The sequence below is a fragment of the Schistocerca cancellata genome, chromosome 3 (assembly GCF_023864275.1).
Source record: "Schistocerca cancellata isolate TAMUIC-IGC-003103 chromosome 3, iqSchCanc2.1, whole genome shotgun sequence".
In the NCBI taxonomy this organism is placed as follows: domain Eukaryota; kingdom Metazoa; phylum Arthropoda; class Insecta; order Orthoptera; family Acrididae; genus Schistocerca; species Schistocerca cancellata.
Genome location: NC_064628.1, coordinates 560,643,057 through 560,659,207, shown reverse-complemented (window position 1 = coordinate 560,659,207; position 16,151 = coordinate 560,643,057). Strand labels below are relative to the sequence as shown.

The 16,151-nt window shown below is 45.0% G+C and overlaps 1 protein-coding gene and 1 non-coding gene across 4 annotated transcripts in view; both read right to left on the bottom strand.

Moving 5' to 3' along the window:
- The window catches only part of LOC126176801 (acetylcholinesterase-like), a 239,290-nt gene that overhangs the window by 126,112 nt on the left and 97,027 nt on the right, over nucleotides 1–16,151 (bottom strand). The gene's annotated exons all lie outside the window — the stretch shown is intronic.
- On the bottom strand, nucleotides 10,532–10,615 carry Trnas-gga (transfer RNA serine (anticodon GGA)). Its single transcript is given in 2 exon segments — nucleotides 10,532–10,566; nucleotides 10,576–10,615. It is a non-coding gene; the product is annotated as a tRNA-Ser (tRNA).

The window sequence follows — 16,151 nt, the reverse complement described above, 5'->3', positions numbered from 1 at the left end:
GCGGGACTGATGACCACAGATGTTAAGTCCCATAGTGCTCAGAGCCATTTAGAGCCATTTGAAAGAGACCGCAAGCTAGAGCGTCAACAGGACACGTAATACGGCAAGAGAGAATGCCGAGAAGAGAATAGCCCCTAAACATGCGATCGGCTGCGGCAGAATATCCGCAGGTCAGGCTTCTAAACTAGAAAAAATCCAACTGACGTGAGTCGGCGGGTGCCTTAACGCCTCGCACCAGAAACCAGCGGCTCTCTCCAGCACACAGGGTGCGGGTGTGACCTGTCGGTGTCCCTCTTGTCCATTTCGCTGGCTGCCAGTGTCATTGGTTCCACACCCTTTGTTACCATGGCATTATCAGCAGACGAGTATAACAAACTTACATTCACGAAAGTTCTGTTTGTCCCATAGCATTTTTCTCAGTCACCCTTTGGTTGTTGAGCTTCGCGCCGGCCGTTGTGGCCGAGCAGTTCTAGGCGCTTCAGCCTGGAACCGCGCGACCACTACGGGCGCATGTTCGAATCCTGCCTCGGGCATGGATGTGTGTGATGCCCTTAGGTTAGTTAGGTTTAAGTAGTTCTAAGTTCTAGGGGACTGATGACCTCAGGTGTTAAGCCCCATAGTGCTCAGAGCCATTTTTTTTTCTTTATCTTGTCTTGGGTTGGAAGGCAATATAACAAACTAGCTGTTATCCGCAGCTTTGCTCGCATATCAGTGCTTTTGTTATGATGGGTGATGGTAATTCAGCAAATTATGTACAGTCATACCAACTGCCGCCTCATGTCTCCTGCTCGGGAAAGCAAAGCTCGTAATGTGTGCCCACCTCCCATCTGCTACAGCTCAAGATGCAGAGACACGCATGACCGCCGATTGATGTCTGCAGAACTAGAACTGGACAGTCCACTCCTGAATTGATTCAAAGAGCCAGATCTTTCTAAGGAGTGCGTGATGTGTCATTCAGAAGAAATGGCTGGTAGCTCATCTGATTTCAAAATGCATCTCTGATGGCTGTAATGAGCAGAATGAAAATTCTCCGGTAGGCTGTTGCAATGGCGCCCCACGTCGCATCATGAAGGAAGCGTTTCCAAAGCTACAAAAAATGTGGTATAGTCCATGGACACATGTGGATTTACGAGGTTTGGCTGAAAAGCACTACCTCCACTTTCGTAATGCTTCAACAGTCTGCAGAATTGATATGCGGCAGATACTGGCTTCTTCCGTAGACTCTTCTGTACAGCTCCAGTTGGCGGGAAGCCTTAGCATTGAACGATTGTGTTGTTACAGTGTAAAGTATGGAACCCTGCGCAGACGGTCGGTCGATTCTATTTAAGCAACGTGCAGTCATTGAATTCTTGACAGCCGAAGGTGTCACCCCAAAGGAGATTCATCATAAAATGAAAGCAGTTTATGGAGATTGTTTTGATATCAGTACTTTGCGTCGTTAGGCGAGTAAGTTCAAAGATGTTGAGGCGGGAACATCTGACCTACATGACAATCAAAGAGCTGGACGTGCTGTGACAGCAGCTACCGAGTTTCACAAGCAAAACGTTGACAGATTGATTTCGGACGATCGTCGTATCATTCAGAGATACTGCAAGCACAATCGGCGTTTTACAAGGACATGTGGGTCACATTGTTGCTTTTCTTAGCTATCGGAAGATCTGTGCACGTTGGGTACCCCGAGTGCTGACTCCTGAAATGAAACCACACAGACTTGAAATTTGCCAGGAATGCCTCTCGCTTTACGAGAACGAAGATGACGCCTTTCTCCATTCAGTTGTGACAGGAGACGAAACGTAGGTACACCATTACGATCCGGAGACGAAACCTCAGTCCGCGGAAAATCGACACGAAGACTCGCCCCAGAAAAAGAAATTGAAGACGCAGCTCTCAACCGGAAAAATCATGGCCACAGTGTTCCTGGACGCAGATGGTGTTATCTATGTTAATTTCCTTGATCGTGGAACAACAATAAATTCAAAGCATTACATCACAACGCTGCGAACTCTGAAACGACGGCTAACAAGGGTCCGAACGGAAAAGGGAAATGTTTTCCTGCAGCGTGACAATGTCGAACCACACACTTCAAGTGCCACCACAGCAGAACTTCAGAATCTGAAGCTCACCACCGTACGGCATCCTCCATACAGTTCAGATTTAATACCGTCTGACTTCCATCTGTTCGCGATAATGAAAGACGATCTGCAGGGACATCATTACGCTTCTGATGAAGACGTTGAGAGAACTGTGCGACTGTGGTTGCCGAAACAAGAGTGTAGACTTCTTCCGTGACGGCTTCTGAAAACTTGTTCATCGTTGGCAGAAACGTATCCAATTGGCTGGTGATTATGTGGAAAAGTGAATATTGGTAATTAAAGATCACATTCTAAGGATCATTTCTGCGTTTGATTTATCAAAATATTCCCATCCAAACCCAATTAACGAAGGTGGAGGCATTACTTTTCATTGAACCCTTGTATATATGTTAAAAAGTATTTCGACCCAGCTGAGAATCGGACCTGGATCCATGCAGCTGGAAACCCACCACTCTGACAGCGCAATTAGAGAGGCTGAAGATGAATTGGCTCTTTAGAACTATTTTACTGTACAAAACACTTCCAGCATCATGTTTCTACAATTCATTCGAAAAGAAAATCTCAAATTTCTGAAGTTCGGTAACCATTAACATACTTTTGAGTGAGTTGTTACTTCTTGTCTTTTGACTTAGCATCGGACTCATAATGCGTTGTCAGTGATCATACAAGCTGCGTGTAGCCTTCAGCCAGGCGATCCAGGCATCACTCCCCTCCAAACAGCTCAGCACTCCCACCACTCTCATCAAACAGACCGTACGCTGTCCACTAGCTCACTGCTCGCCACTGTTCTCAGGGATCAGACCACAAGGTAGCTCACTGGCTCACTATTCCCCACCACTCTTATGGATCAGATTCCAAGATAGCTCACTGCTCCCCACCACTCTCACGGATGAGATCGCACGGAGCAGATCGCATGGCGACTTGAGGCGTCACTGTTCTCTGTGCTCTTAGCACAGTGATACAGGTTGCAACCCGCTTTCCTGACTCAGCACCTCTCTCCACCTGAGTTCAGCTTTCTATAAAAAATAATGGTCTGTGTAACACATAATTATTTTAACAAATATGATAGTCCTTATATAAAGGTTCTCTGAGGGGGATAACTCGAAATACACAACCTTTAGTGAATACGGGTCACAGTACAAAATTAAACCAATTGAATTTCCTATAAAAAGATTCTATCCATTTTTTCTCTAGGACTTACAGTTTATGTGAAGAAAGCGGGAAAATGAAGGAAATCTAGCCTGATGTGCATGTCCTGAGATGTTGTAAACTTTGTAAGCCACTTTGAAGTAGTTTCCCAACTTGATAAACCACGTGTTCTATATCTAATTATTCATCTCGACTCCATCTACACTCCTGGGAATTGAAATAAGAACACCGTGAATTCATTGTCCCAGGAAGGGGAAACTTTATTGACACATTCCTGGGGTCAGATACATCACATGATCACACTGATAGAACCACAGGCACATAGACACAGGCAACAGAGCATGCACAATGTCGGCACTAGTACAGTATATATCCACCTTTCGCAGCAATGCAGGCTGCTATTCTCCCATGGAGACGATCGTAGAGATGCTGGATGTAGTCCTGTGGAACGGCTTGCCATGCCATTTCCACCTGGCGCCTCAGTTGGACCAGCGTTCGTGCTGGACGTGCAGACCGCGTGAGACGACGCTTCATCCAGCCCCAAACATGCTCAATGGGGGACAGATCCGGAGATCTTGCTGGCCAGGGTAGTTGACTTACACCTTCTAGAGCACGTTGGGTGGCACGGGATACATGCGGACGTGCATTGTCCTGTTGGAACAGCAAGTTCCCTTGCCGGTCTAGGAACGGTAGAACGATGGGTTCGATGATGGTTTGGATGTACCGTGCACTATTCAGTGTCCCCTCGACGATCACCAGTGGTGTACGGCCAGTGTAGGAGATCGCTCCCCACACCATGATGCCGGGTGTTGGCCCTGTGTGCCTCGGTCGTATGCAGTCCTGATTGTGGCGCTCACCTGCACGGCGCCAAACACGCATACGACCATCATTGGCACCAAGGCAGAAGCGACTCTCATCGCTGAAGACGACACGTCTCCATTCGTCCCTCCATTCACGCCTGTCGCGACACCACTGGAGGCGGGCTGCACGATGTTGGGGCGTGAGCGGAAGACGGCCTAACGGTGTGCGCGACCGTAGCCCAGCTTCATGGAGACGGTTGCGAATGGTCCTCGCCGATACCCCAGGAGCAACAGTATCCCTAATTTGCTGGGAAGTAGCAGTGCGGTCCCCTACGGCTCTGCGTAGGATCCTACGGTCTTGGCGTGCATCCGTGCGTCGCTGCGGTCCGGTCCCAGGTCGACGGGCACGTGCACCTTCCGCTGACCACTGGCGACAACATCGATGTACTGTGGAGACCTCACGCCCCACGTGTTGAGCAATTCGGAGGTACGTCCACCCGGCCTCCCGCATGCCCACTATACGCCCTCACTCAAAGGCCGTCAACTGCACATACGGTTCACGTCCACGCTGTCGCGGCATGCTACCAGTGTTAAAGACTGCGATGGAGCTCCGTATGCCACGGCAAACTGGCTGACACTGACGGCGGCGGTGCACAAATGCTGCGCAGCTAGCGCCATTCGACGGCCAACACCGTGGTTCCTGGTGTGTCCGCTGTGCCGTGCGTGTGATCATTGCTTGTACAGCCCTCTCGCAGTGTCCGGAGCAAGTATGGTGGGTCTGACACACCGGTGTCAATGTGTTCTTTTTTCCATTTCCAGGAGTGTATATCACAGTGGTACGTTGTAAAAAATGAAAATGTACCGAGTAATAAAGAGAATACATAAAAATTTACATTCAGTCTGTTCTATCTCGGAAATTATTCAGATTAGTGCATATGTCCACATGAATTTTTTCACTTCATATGATCGTTCCTGTCATCCGTGGATACTGACTATTTGTCCTGGGACAACCTGTATGTTAGGTACCATATTTTGAACTACTTATTTAACCTGGGCAGATTAATGCCTTCAGGTCCCGTGTTAAATCAGACTATAGTTTTCTATATACCTACAAAACTGATCAAAATCACAGTTACCTAAAAAAATTATAACATTTTTAGTATGATATCTTTCTTCTCTCTGCATTTGGTTGTTGGACCCTCTTAGTTGAATCTGTTAATTTTCCTCGGTCTTGCTGAATATCTTATGTCCACTGGGTAACAATATCATCAAGAATGTACCCATATACTTTTCTTTGCAATCGGATCTGTAGTGCTTGTATTCTGATGGGAACAAGTGTTTCTGCTGTCTTGTCCAGGCAAGAGCTTCAGCGTCTAGGGAGCAGAAGTGAGTCAACAATAAGCTTGATCACTTGGACTGTACAGTAAATACGTATCTGAAGGATTTTTCGATGGCGTTGTCACCTCAACACAGAATTTTTCGCGACTACCCTCATTTACCTCCATGGAATAATCAGTAATTTTTGTTTCGGTTACAGTTCAATGATGGTTGTCGTTAAAGTCAAGTATTGGCCAAGTTCCTTGGTTGGGACAAAGGGATCAGTTGCAGCTTCCACTTTTCCAGTACTTCCCTAGATCAAAAAAGCTTTTCCACAGAGCATCTGGTCTTTATGCAATAATGTACTGCCATGCCTTAGTTATCGTTTCTCTAAGATGCATTAACTGTTTGCTTTTTGCTTGTAATCAGTTTTGTTTTAAATTATAGGAGTGGACTCTTAAGTCGAGTGAGCAGTGTCTCAGAGATTATTCGAGAACTGTTTTAGCTCTTCCTTTAGCCAAGGTGCAGGTTTTCCTTTCAGGTTCTGGTCTTTAGAAGAGAGTATTTATTGTGTAATCAAGTTAGTTCCGTAGTAAAGCCATGCAGCTTTTCTTTCAAGTCCAGAAATGGAATGGAAATCGTCTCCCAAATTATCTCTTGCACCTCCAATGCAAGTTGAGGTACACTGATACACTTGAAGTTTTTGTGTGTTGTCAATTACAGTTCATTCCTTGGATGTTGTAGGAAATAAGTCAGGAATATGATGATATGAGCTGATTCCTGGTACGAATTTTTTTGCTATCGACTTCGTGGCAAATATATAAGTATGTATGAGAATGTGATTATTGGCGGCGTTATGGTTAGGTACAAGCCGAACCACTGTTACATTTGAAGGAGAAACTACACACATGAAATGATGAGACAGAATATTTACGTGTTTCTAGCATTATTTGTATGATCCTAAGTAGAACCGAACTTTGAAAGGTCAGTTTTGAAACAGGCTATCCCGCCTACTTTCGGAGGTCTGCAGTGGACGAGGATTAGGCGAATTTTGTTAAGGGATTTCATATTTTCGAACTCATATTCTGACTTGTTTGCCTTCATTAGTACTGGATGTGAGTAGTGCCGGTGGTAATACAGAAAAGTGTTTGTATGCTGCTACTCTACCCCCTAATTTGTTACTTCTGTGGTGTCTTAGGACAAGCTTGGCTTGAGCCAGATGTCCAGGTTCGTAAGAAGAAAGACGTGCATGTCGATATTCTGAAATATTTGGAGGAATCCTTTGAAACGAATGGAAGTGATGCCCAACTATCTTCTACAGTAACAATACAGACAAACTGGAAGAACCTGTGGTTGTATGAGAAGACAAGTTCGTAGCTCCTAAATTACAGGCCTTAAGAGTTCACTTACACACCTTTTTTTCAGCCTTTATTTTCACCATTATCCTGCCGACTCTTGTTCATACGCTATGTAGCCTAAGTTTGGATATCACATTATTCAAAACTTTTATCTTTCAGGAGTGAAATTCTCGCGTATTGTCAGACTTGTTTTCGCATATCCCTTAATCACCATGACTGTTCCAAACCTTTTCCTATATGATACGAACTACACGATTGTGGGTCTAGATTTCGCAGATCATAACGTCCTACATTCTGCTCTATAACTTCTGCTCACAGAATGTTCTGCATTTTTCCAGCGTACTTTTCAGTGCTGCACAACAATATGTCAATCACATTGCCTTAGACTAGAAGAGCTACGAACGATGTACGGTATCATTTAACCAAAATGGGAGAAAAACGAAAGTGCCACCACTGTCAGCAGATAATTTCCATGGCTTCTGATTCATCGTCAAACGTGGAGGGACATTTATAATCCAAGCATCCTACGGTACCCGTGGAAAGAGATGGGTTAGGAAGCTGATCAATATCGCCATAAATCTATGCACACATTCGAGAAATCATTTCTCGTGTACCGCCCTCACTGACATCTGCTTCCACTCGGGTGAATGCATCCTCTCAGAAAGGCATATTGAGTCTTGAACCAAGTTCCGATTTATTTTCTTCTGCGATGCGCTCCCTCAGTAGCTTTTCATTTACTACAACCAATAAGTAAATGTTTTAATATTATAAAGCAGCTCACAATAAATAATAGTATGGCATTAGATGCACAGCCTTTAAAAATGATTTGTAGGGAATACCCTCCTTTCTCTATACGTGAAGACACAGAATTTAAAATATATATGATTTGCCCGAATTTTAATGTACCAAGCCGAAAAATGTTGCCCGACCCGCTAATTCCTAGTTTGTAACATGAATTATTCGATAAAATTAAAAATGATTTGGCCACCTCAAGGCTAGTCTGCCATACGTCGATGGGTGTACGAGTGTAAATAACATTATGTTCTCACTGCACATTTCTAGATGAAAAGGTTGAACTTAAGTCATACCTTTTACAGTGCTCACAATTCGAAGACAGACTCACTGTAGAAAACATCTCAAATGTTATTGACAAATACAATATCGATTTAAAATCATCTCCATAATAACTGACAATGAGTCAAATATGAAATTAACTGCCATGCTTCTCAAACTTCCACATATCCCATGCTTTGCACATTCTTTAAACATCATGTGCAACACGCAGTTCAGAAGTCCATTGAGAAAACCGTTGACGAAGTGGCTCTGAGCACTGTGGGACTTATCAGCTAAGGTCATCAGTCCCCTAGAACTTACAACTACTTAAACCAACCTAACCTAAGGACATCACACATATCCATGCCCGAGGCAGGATTCGAACCTGTGACCGTAGCAGTCGCGCGGGTCCAGACTGAAGCGTCTAGAACCACTCGGCCACCACGGCCGGCTGACGAAGTCCAAAGAATAATGTTCTTAAGGAGAGACCCTTTGCTTTACGCAAACTTGCTGAAATGTAAAAACTTAAAAAATGACCGACTAAAACTGAAACAAGATATCCTACCCAGATGGAACTCTACTTATGGAATTTTTCGAAGATTTACTTTAAATAAAGATCCCAATATTTCTTGCTTCGCTATTTTAAGTCGAAAATCAATCACCTTGAACTTAAAAGATAGAGACTGGGAAATAGTGCAACAGAATTTACAGATTTTGAAAGTTTTCGATGAAATAACATGTGTCCTCAGAGAAAGCAGTCTCACATTCACAAATGAAAATCCTGCCAATATTAATGGAACAGCAACTCAAATCTTTTAAAAAAACAAAATTAAGAATATCCTCAAGAAACAGTGCCATTGACTTGCAATTTCCTTAAAGGGTTATCAGAGTGGTTTGGGGTTGTCTCCAGGAGTGAATGGCGGTTCAGAAGTTTAGTCGTGGAAACATTACAAAGTTACCTTTGCATTTAATGATATTAGTGCGGATGTATAGATTAAACACTTTGAGGATTGGTTACTCTTGCATTCATTATGTTAAACTGTATAGTGCAGAACATATCAACCAATTAATCAATTTCTCAAATATCATGAAGTTCATTTGTTAAAGACTACATATCTTTTGGAAAGAGTAAATATTTTCCATAATTCATGTAACATTCTTCAAATCAATAAATATTTTGCATTGCGCACTTTCTTACGGTGCTTATATTTTTTGATAGGGTTCAAGCTATTTCCATACCAAAAGTCATCGGAACCTGTTCAGCGGTTTTTTTGTGACAAGGTAACAGACAAATACACTTAAGGATTTATGATATCAGTACAGATGGAACTGTCGGTACTTCCAGCTTGAGCCGACTTTTTGCTTTTTACGACGTTCTGTAGATGAATGTGATAATTTTTATTAGTATTTTGCTCATTGTACTAAATTTTATCTGTCTTCAGCATTGCTGTATCCATCTTAATTAGGAACTGGCGCCAATTCCTTCACGAGTCTGTTGACTTTAAGGGCTTCAGTGCTTTAAGTGAAACACTTAATACACAGTATTTTTAATAAAATGCATTTTAACCATCAACTGTTTATATGTCCCATTAGTCATCTACCTGTTTCGGCTGCTAACCATCATCCAGGAGTTAGGGTACAACAGATTAGTTAAAAGCATTGATCTGTTGTAGCCCACATCTTGGATGATGGTTAATAACAGAAACAGGTAGATGACTAATGCGGTAAATAAAGAGCTGGTGGTTAAAATGCATTTTATTAAATACATTACCGCTGGAAGCATTAATAGGTAGTTGAGCGATCAGGACGACTCGAGGTAGACCAATATAATGTTATAATGAGGGGACAACTTTTACTAGATCGTGGGAGTTACCTTACCCGATTTTTGTACTAAATTATCTGTCTTGGATGAGAGTGTTCAGTTGAACTAACGTTTGCTAGACTAAATTCCCTGCGTGTTTGAACATCCTTTGGAGGCAGTCATGGTTCTCTAGAGTCAGTCACAGAATCACAATTGGCATAAGTGAATAGCCCCTATTCAAGCAAATCCTTTCGGAAAATTTATAGCAGTTAATATTCAGTGTTGATTTATCAAAATCCTAAAATTCCTGTCAGTCGATGGAGAAATATTACGTAGCAGACAACGAAAACTACTTCCCAACTTACAATGAGACATGGCAACTGCACGTTAATCATTACTCCATTTTTTAAAAAGTCTGTAATCATTCGTAAGGTGTCATGAGTATCAAAGGTTCGTAGAAGAAATTTCGATGTTGGTTAAGCACAATAACCCTAGGTTCGGTGTGGGGCGGTGATGGGGTGAGTGGACTGCTGTAGCCTGTTGTGGTGTTGTGTACCACTGAGGGCTATGTCGGAAACGAAGCCTCTCCGTCGTTTCTGGATCCCCATACGTACATACATACGAGGTAAACATTTTCTTGAAAACTGAATGCAATGAAAACGTTATACACCTCTCCATATCCGAGTTTGAGTTCGAAATGATACCCACAAGTACGGAAATATATTCTTAAGCAATCATACATTTTATTCCATCTTTAAGGTACAAATATGTTAATATCAAATGTTCCACGCATCTAATTTTATCGCTCGTACTCGAAGCGGCTGTGATATTAGGCTTACGAAGGTTATATCATGGTTCAAATGGCTCTGAGTACTATGGGACTTAACATCTGAGGTCATCAGTCCCCTAGAACTTAGAACTACTTAAACCTAACTAACCTAAGGACAACGCACACATCCATGCCCGAGGCAGGATTCGAACCTGCGACCGCAGCGGTCGCGCGGTTCCAGACTGTAGCGCCTAGAACCGCTCGGCCACTCAGGCCGTTGTAATATCAAGCTTAAATTAATCTGACTCACCTCAAAAGTGCGTCTCACTCGTACGCAATGTTTTAAATCTTACGACTTTGCTCTTAAGACGTATCTTTACCCTAATTCGGTAACAACATTACATGTGCCCCGAAATTACTCACATATTTAGATTACTTTCAAGAAAATCACTGCACGTCATTATTTCATTAACTGTGTATTTTACCAATAATAATTGTTGATGTACTGTGTTTATTATGCTTGCAATGAAATGATTACAGAATGGCTTTTAGTTTAGTTTCCCCATAGATTTGCCACCAAAATTTATAATTTCATCCTTGCTGGACAGTGGTTTGAAAATTGCAATTTTTTATAATATAAAAGACAAGTTCAAGTGACAGTCACGTTGTTTTTCTTCCATCACGTTTTTAGAGAACCTACACACAGATATTTAGGTGGATCACTGGTTAAATGAGTATTTCCTTACATAGATATAATTATATCGAAGATGATTCAGTAAAATGTACACGGCAGTTCATTATACTTAAATACTCGTATTTATGTCACTGGATATACAATAACCTTATATTTATGGAATGAAATATTTATAAAAAACCGCAGTGGACTTTTTGCCGAAACATCTTGAAAGTGTGCAGTAAGGCAGACAAAAGGCTAATACAGGTAAATAAATAACATTGTAAGCCAATGATGAGATTATGAATCCTCGAAATGCATCGCACAAGAAAATAATAGTGAATGGCACCTTGTAATTGTTCTAATTTGCATTTATACTACATTACAATTTTCACAGTTATAAATTAACAGAATTTTATCTTCGACATGATTATATTCATGAGGTGCACCTTAAGCAGATCCTTATGAACTACAAAGGACAATCGTCGTTAGTAGCTACGGAACTCAAACACGAAATAATATTACTTTTCGTAATATATTATATTCTATAATGTAGAAAAGTCACTCCGATGACCAGCTTCAAGGAGATTCTCAAGAACGCCAGCGACACGTATTGAAGGATGGTCCATTTCCAGCAGGGGCGCGTCATGTACATTGCTACTTCGCTAGTAGTTTTGCAAATTACTTCTCAATCATCTTGGGTTATCGGCTGTGACGTCTGTACAGAAACAACTGGTTTTCAGAACTGTCGTATGTGAGTCAATAAGAATTGACAGTCAGTTAGAGGATAGTATTTGTATTCAAATTTCTCTGACGCTGAAAGGAAAGAACTGATGACGAAACTAAGTATAATATACTTTACTGCAACGTGTATATAGTTGCTGCACTTGTCTTCCATCGGGAAATTCTTGACATTTGTGGCATGAAAGAGCCAGAATTATATGAAGGAATGCCTGAACCCACACTGGCGACAAACTTTACGAGACATAATTGGTAATGTCTCAGAAAATATGCATTGAGGGGTGTGTCGCTCAAATTATTGATAGTTCTTTTTTTGCACAGCTATAGTGTGCTGGTTTCCTCTTCTCTTACACCTGAAACATGAAGCAGAAACGGTATTCACCTTTCCCGTGAAATTTAGTTGCCTATAACACTAACGTAGGCATAACTAATAATGTATCACTAATTATTATACTTCCATCGTTAGCGGTTGAGCCGTGTGCGGCTCGCGTTGATGCCATTTATAGCTTGGGATCTTGCAACACCGATAGTCGCGTTTCGTTTTCTTAGTGTGTTCACTGGCGCCACTACTTTTGCTCGCCTTGTCTGTCCGTGAATGACTGCAGCAGCGCTTATTGGTAGCGCGTACTGTGGTACCATCTTTGGAGCGGCCTCGTATTCCGGGTCGTCGTGTGTCGAGGTAGTGGAGTTGGGAGACGGAGCAGCAGTGAGATCCGGACAGCGAGTACCCGCCGGTGTGTGTGTGTGTGAGTGTGTGTGTGTGTGTGTGTGTGTGTGTGTGTGTGTCCGCCCATCGAAGTTTCCTCGTGGCAATTTTTTTTTCTTTATTGTGATTTCATTCCCCTGCCCCATATGGGCAGGGGAGGGCTGTCAGCAGCACAATCCGCCGCTCTTCAGCCGAGTGACATGACAACTAAAACAGGAATAAAATAATACGTACATAAGGAGATAAAAAAGGGAACATAAAACAGAGTAAGAGGAGAAAATGGAGGTAAAAATACACTGAGACGTAGACGTTCATTGGGAACAGTTAAAAAAGTCACCAGAAAGTTAAAAAACACAGTTGGCGATTCTTAAAACACAGAGAAGACACTGGATGCGCATGCACAGGTTAAAAGTTGGCCACAGTATTAAAAACACTCCGAAACAACACACTTAAAACCCACTTGGAGCACACACGACGAAGAATAAAACTACCAGGTGGGACCTGCCGAGGGAAAGGTCAGAGAGGATGGAAAAGGAGGGGAGAGCATGGGGCAGCTGGGAAGCGGTGGGATGAAGAGAGGAGGAGCAACCGTGGGTTCATGAAGAGGCAGGAGACACATGGGGCGGGAGAGGAAAAGGGAAGACAGGGCAGGAGGGAGCGCAGAGACACTGAAAGAAGGCACAAGAGATGGAGGGGGAGTAGGAGGGGAAATCCGCTCAGAAGGAGGGAGGGGGGGAGAGGGAGCCCTGAGGAGGAGACAGGAAGAGGGGGTTAGAGTTTGTAGGAAGGGTAGATTTCAGGGCGAAGCTCATCATCCGGGAGGGGTAGACGGTGGAAGTTGTGTCGGGAAAGGAGATGGAGGGTGTGGAGATGGAGAGAGGGAGGGACACAACGGTAAAGGCGCGGCAACTGGTTGGGGGTGGAGAGGAAGGGAGACACCAGGGGGTGAGGGGAATCAAGGCGGCGGACAATATATAGTGTGCGGATGTGTTCAAGGAAAAGGAGAAGGTGGGGGAAGGGGATGAGGTCATAGAGGATGCACGTGGGGATGGAAGGTGGATGCGGAAGGCGAGGCGGAGTGCATGGCGTTCGAGGATTTGGAGGGCTTTACAGAACCGGGGAGGGGCGGAAATCCATGCGATGCTGGCATAACAAAGGATGGGGCGGATCATGGATTTGTAGTTGTGAAGGATGGTGGAAGGATGCAGACCCCACATCCGGCCGGACAGGAGTTTCAGGAGGCGGAGGCGGTTCTGAGCTTTGTTTTGATTGGTAACGAGATGGGGAGTCCAGGTGAGGTGGCGGTCGAGTGTTAGGCCAAGGTATTTGAGGGTAGGAGTGAGGTGGATAGGACGGCCATAAATGGTGAGGTAGAAATCATGGAAGCGGAAGGAGCGGGTGGTGCGGCCTATGATGATCGCCTGGGTCTTGGAGGGACTAACACAGAGGAACCACTGGTTGCACCAAGCGGTGAATTGGTCAAGGTGGGTTTGGAGGGTACGTTGGGACCATTGAAGGGTAGGATAAAGGGCTAGGAAGGCGGTGTCATCAGTGAACTGGAGAAAATGAACAGTAGGGGGAGGTTTGGGCATATCAGCAGTGTACAGGAGATAGAGGAGAGGGGAAAGGACAGAACCTTGGGGCACGCTGGCAGAGGGGTAGAAAGTACGGGAGTTGGAATTTAGTCACATAGGAGGGACGATGGGAGAGGAAGGAAGCAACGAGACGGACGAAGTTGATGGGGAGAGCATAGGTCTGGAGTTTGAAAAGGAGCCCGGGATTCCAGACACTGTCATAGGCGTTCTGGAGATCAAGGGAAACAAAGATAGCAGAGCGACGGGAGTTAAGTTGGAGGGAAAGAAGATGGGTAAGGTTAAGGAGCTGGTCGTCAGCAGAGAAGGAAGGCCGGAAGCCACATTGGGTAAGAGGAAGGAGGCAGTGCTGGTTAAAGTGGCGGTGGATACGGCGAGAGAGGATGGCCGCAAAGACCTTACTGAACACGGAGGTGAGGCAGATGGGACGATAGGAAGAGGTAGCAGAGGGGGGTTTGTTAGGCTTAGGGAACAGCAGGACACAGGAAATCTTCCACAGGTCAGGGTAAAATCCAGTGGAGAGGAGGACATTGTACAGGGTAGCAAGGACAGACAGGAAGGATGGAGAGGATTCCTTGAGGTGACGGTAGGTGACGCCCTCATGACCAGGGGCGGTGTTGCGTTTGGAGTGGAGGACGAGTGTGATGTCTTGTGTGGGGTAACCGATCCAAGTACTGGAAGCTAGGGGCGAGCGGGGGGACAGAGGTGTCAGTGCGGTCAAGGACGGTGGGGAAGAGGGAGTAATCAAAATGGGGATCGTCAGGAATGGAGAAGACCTCAGATAGGTGGGAAGCAAAATGGTTAGCCTTACTGAGGTTGTCAGGAGAGGGTCGATCGTCATGGAGGATGGGGTAATGCGGGGTGGGATAGCTACTAGTAAGGCGGTGGAAGGCTGACCAGTACTTGGAGGAGTTGACAGGGAGGGTGGAGTTGAGGCGTGTGCATGTCTGACGCCAGTCCCGGCGTTTCTTTGCTGTAAGGAGGTTCCGGATATGTCGCTGTAATTGCCAGTGGCGGGTGAGAGTATCCCGGTCACGAGTGCGGAGGAAGGAGCGGTAGAGCCTGCGGGATTCACGCAGAGGGAGGATGGCCTGTGGAGGAAGCGTAGGGCGGTGAGGGTGGATGAGTTTGGTAGGGACATGAGCCTCCACAGCGTCAGTGATGGTCTTCTGAAGGAAGGAAGAGGCATGGGTGATGTCATCAGGGTGGCGGAAAGGGAGGGGGTGGCGTTCGACCTGTAAGGCAATGGATTCCCGGTAGGCATCCCAATTGGCACGGACAGACTTTGGAGGGGCAGTTGGCCGGGTGGCTGCAGTGGCGGGACAGGTAGAGGAGATGGTGAGAAGGACAGGGAGATGGTCACTACCGACGGGATCGAGGACATCAACGGCAATGCGACCAAGGAGGTTGGGGGAAGCGAGGATAACATCGGGGGTGGAGTTTGGTGGCAATGTCAGTTGACGATTTATATTGGGATCTTTTGCGTGTCTACTTGAGTGGGGACCACCGTTGGTTGGTCGTTCGTTCGGTCGGTCGGTCGTCGCAGCGGACGACGTCCATTTGGTCTTCCGATCGTTTCTGGATTCTCTATGTTTGTGCCGACTTATAATTCTTCCGTGTTGTTTCACAGTGACTGGTTTTAGTATTGTGAGTTGTTGGTGGAATTCTTTTCCCGGATCCGTGTGTATCTTCTGCTTTTGAAAGAGCAGTTATTTTAATACTGTCTGCGAACTGGATTTAGAGAGGGTTTTGCGGAAGGACATCCGTTCGGCTTCGGACAGAGCAGCGAGGAGGTACGCAGCGCCAGGGCAGGCCGGGACCGTTGGCGTCGTGCAGGCACTGTAGGACCGAGGGGCTGTAGCCGACGACCGAACCCAGAACGTTTAAAAGTTCAGTTAACCGTCTTCAGTACTGAAGCCTCCACTGTTCGAGATCACGCTGTTGTTTGCGTATTTCTGCTCCCAGGGTCGGTGAGACCAACCGCAACAAGTGGAGTCTGTCAGGTTGGCGGAAGCTATTAGCTGCCTTTTGCTCCGTGGAGTTGGTTTGGATTTGGTGTCATTCTTATTACTGAATTGCAACCAGCCGTATTTTCTGCC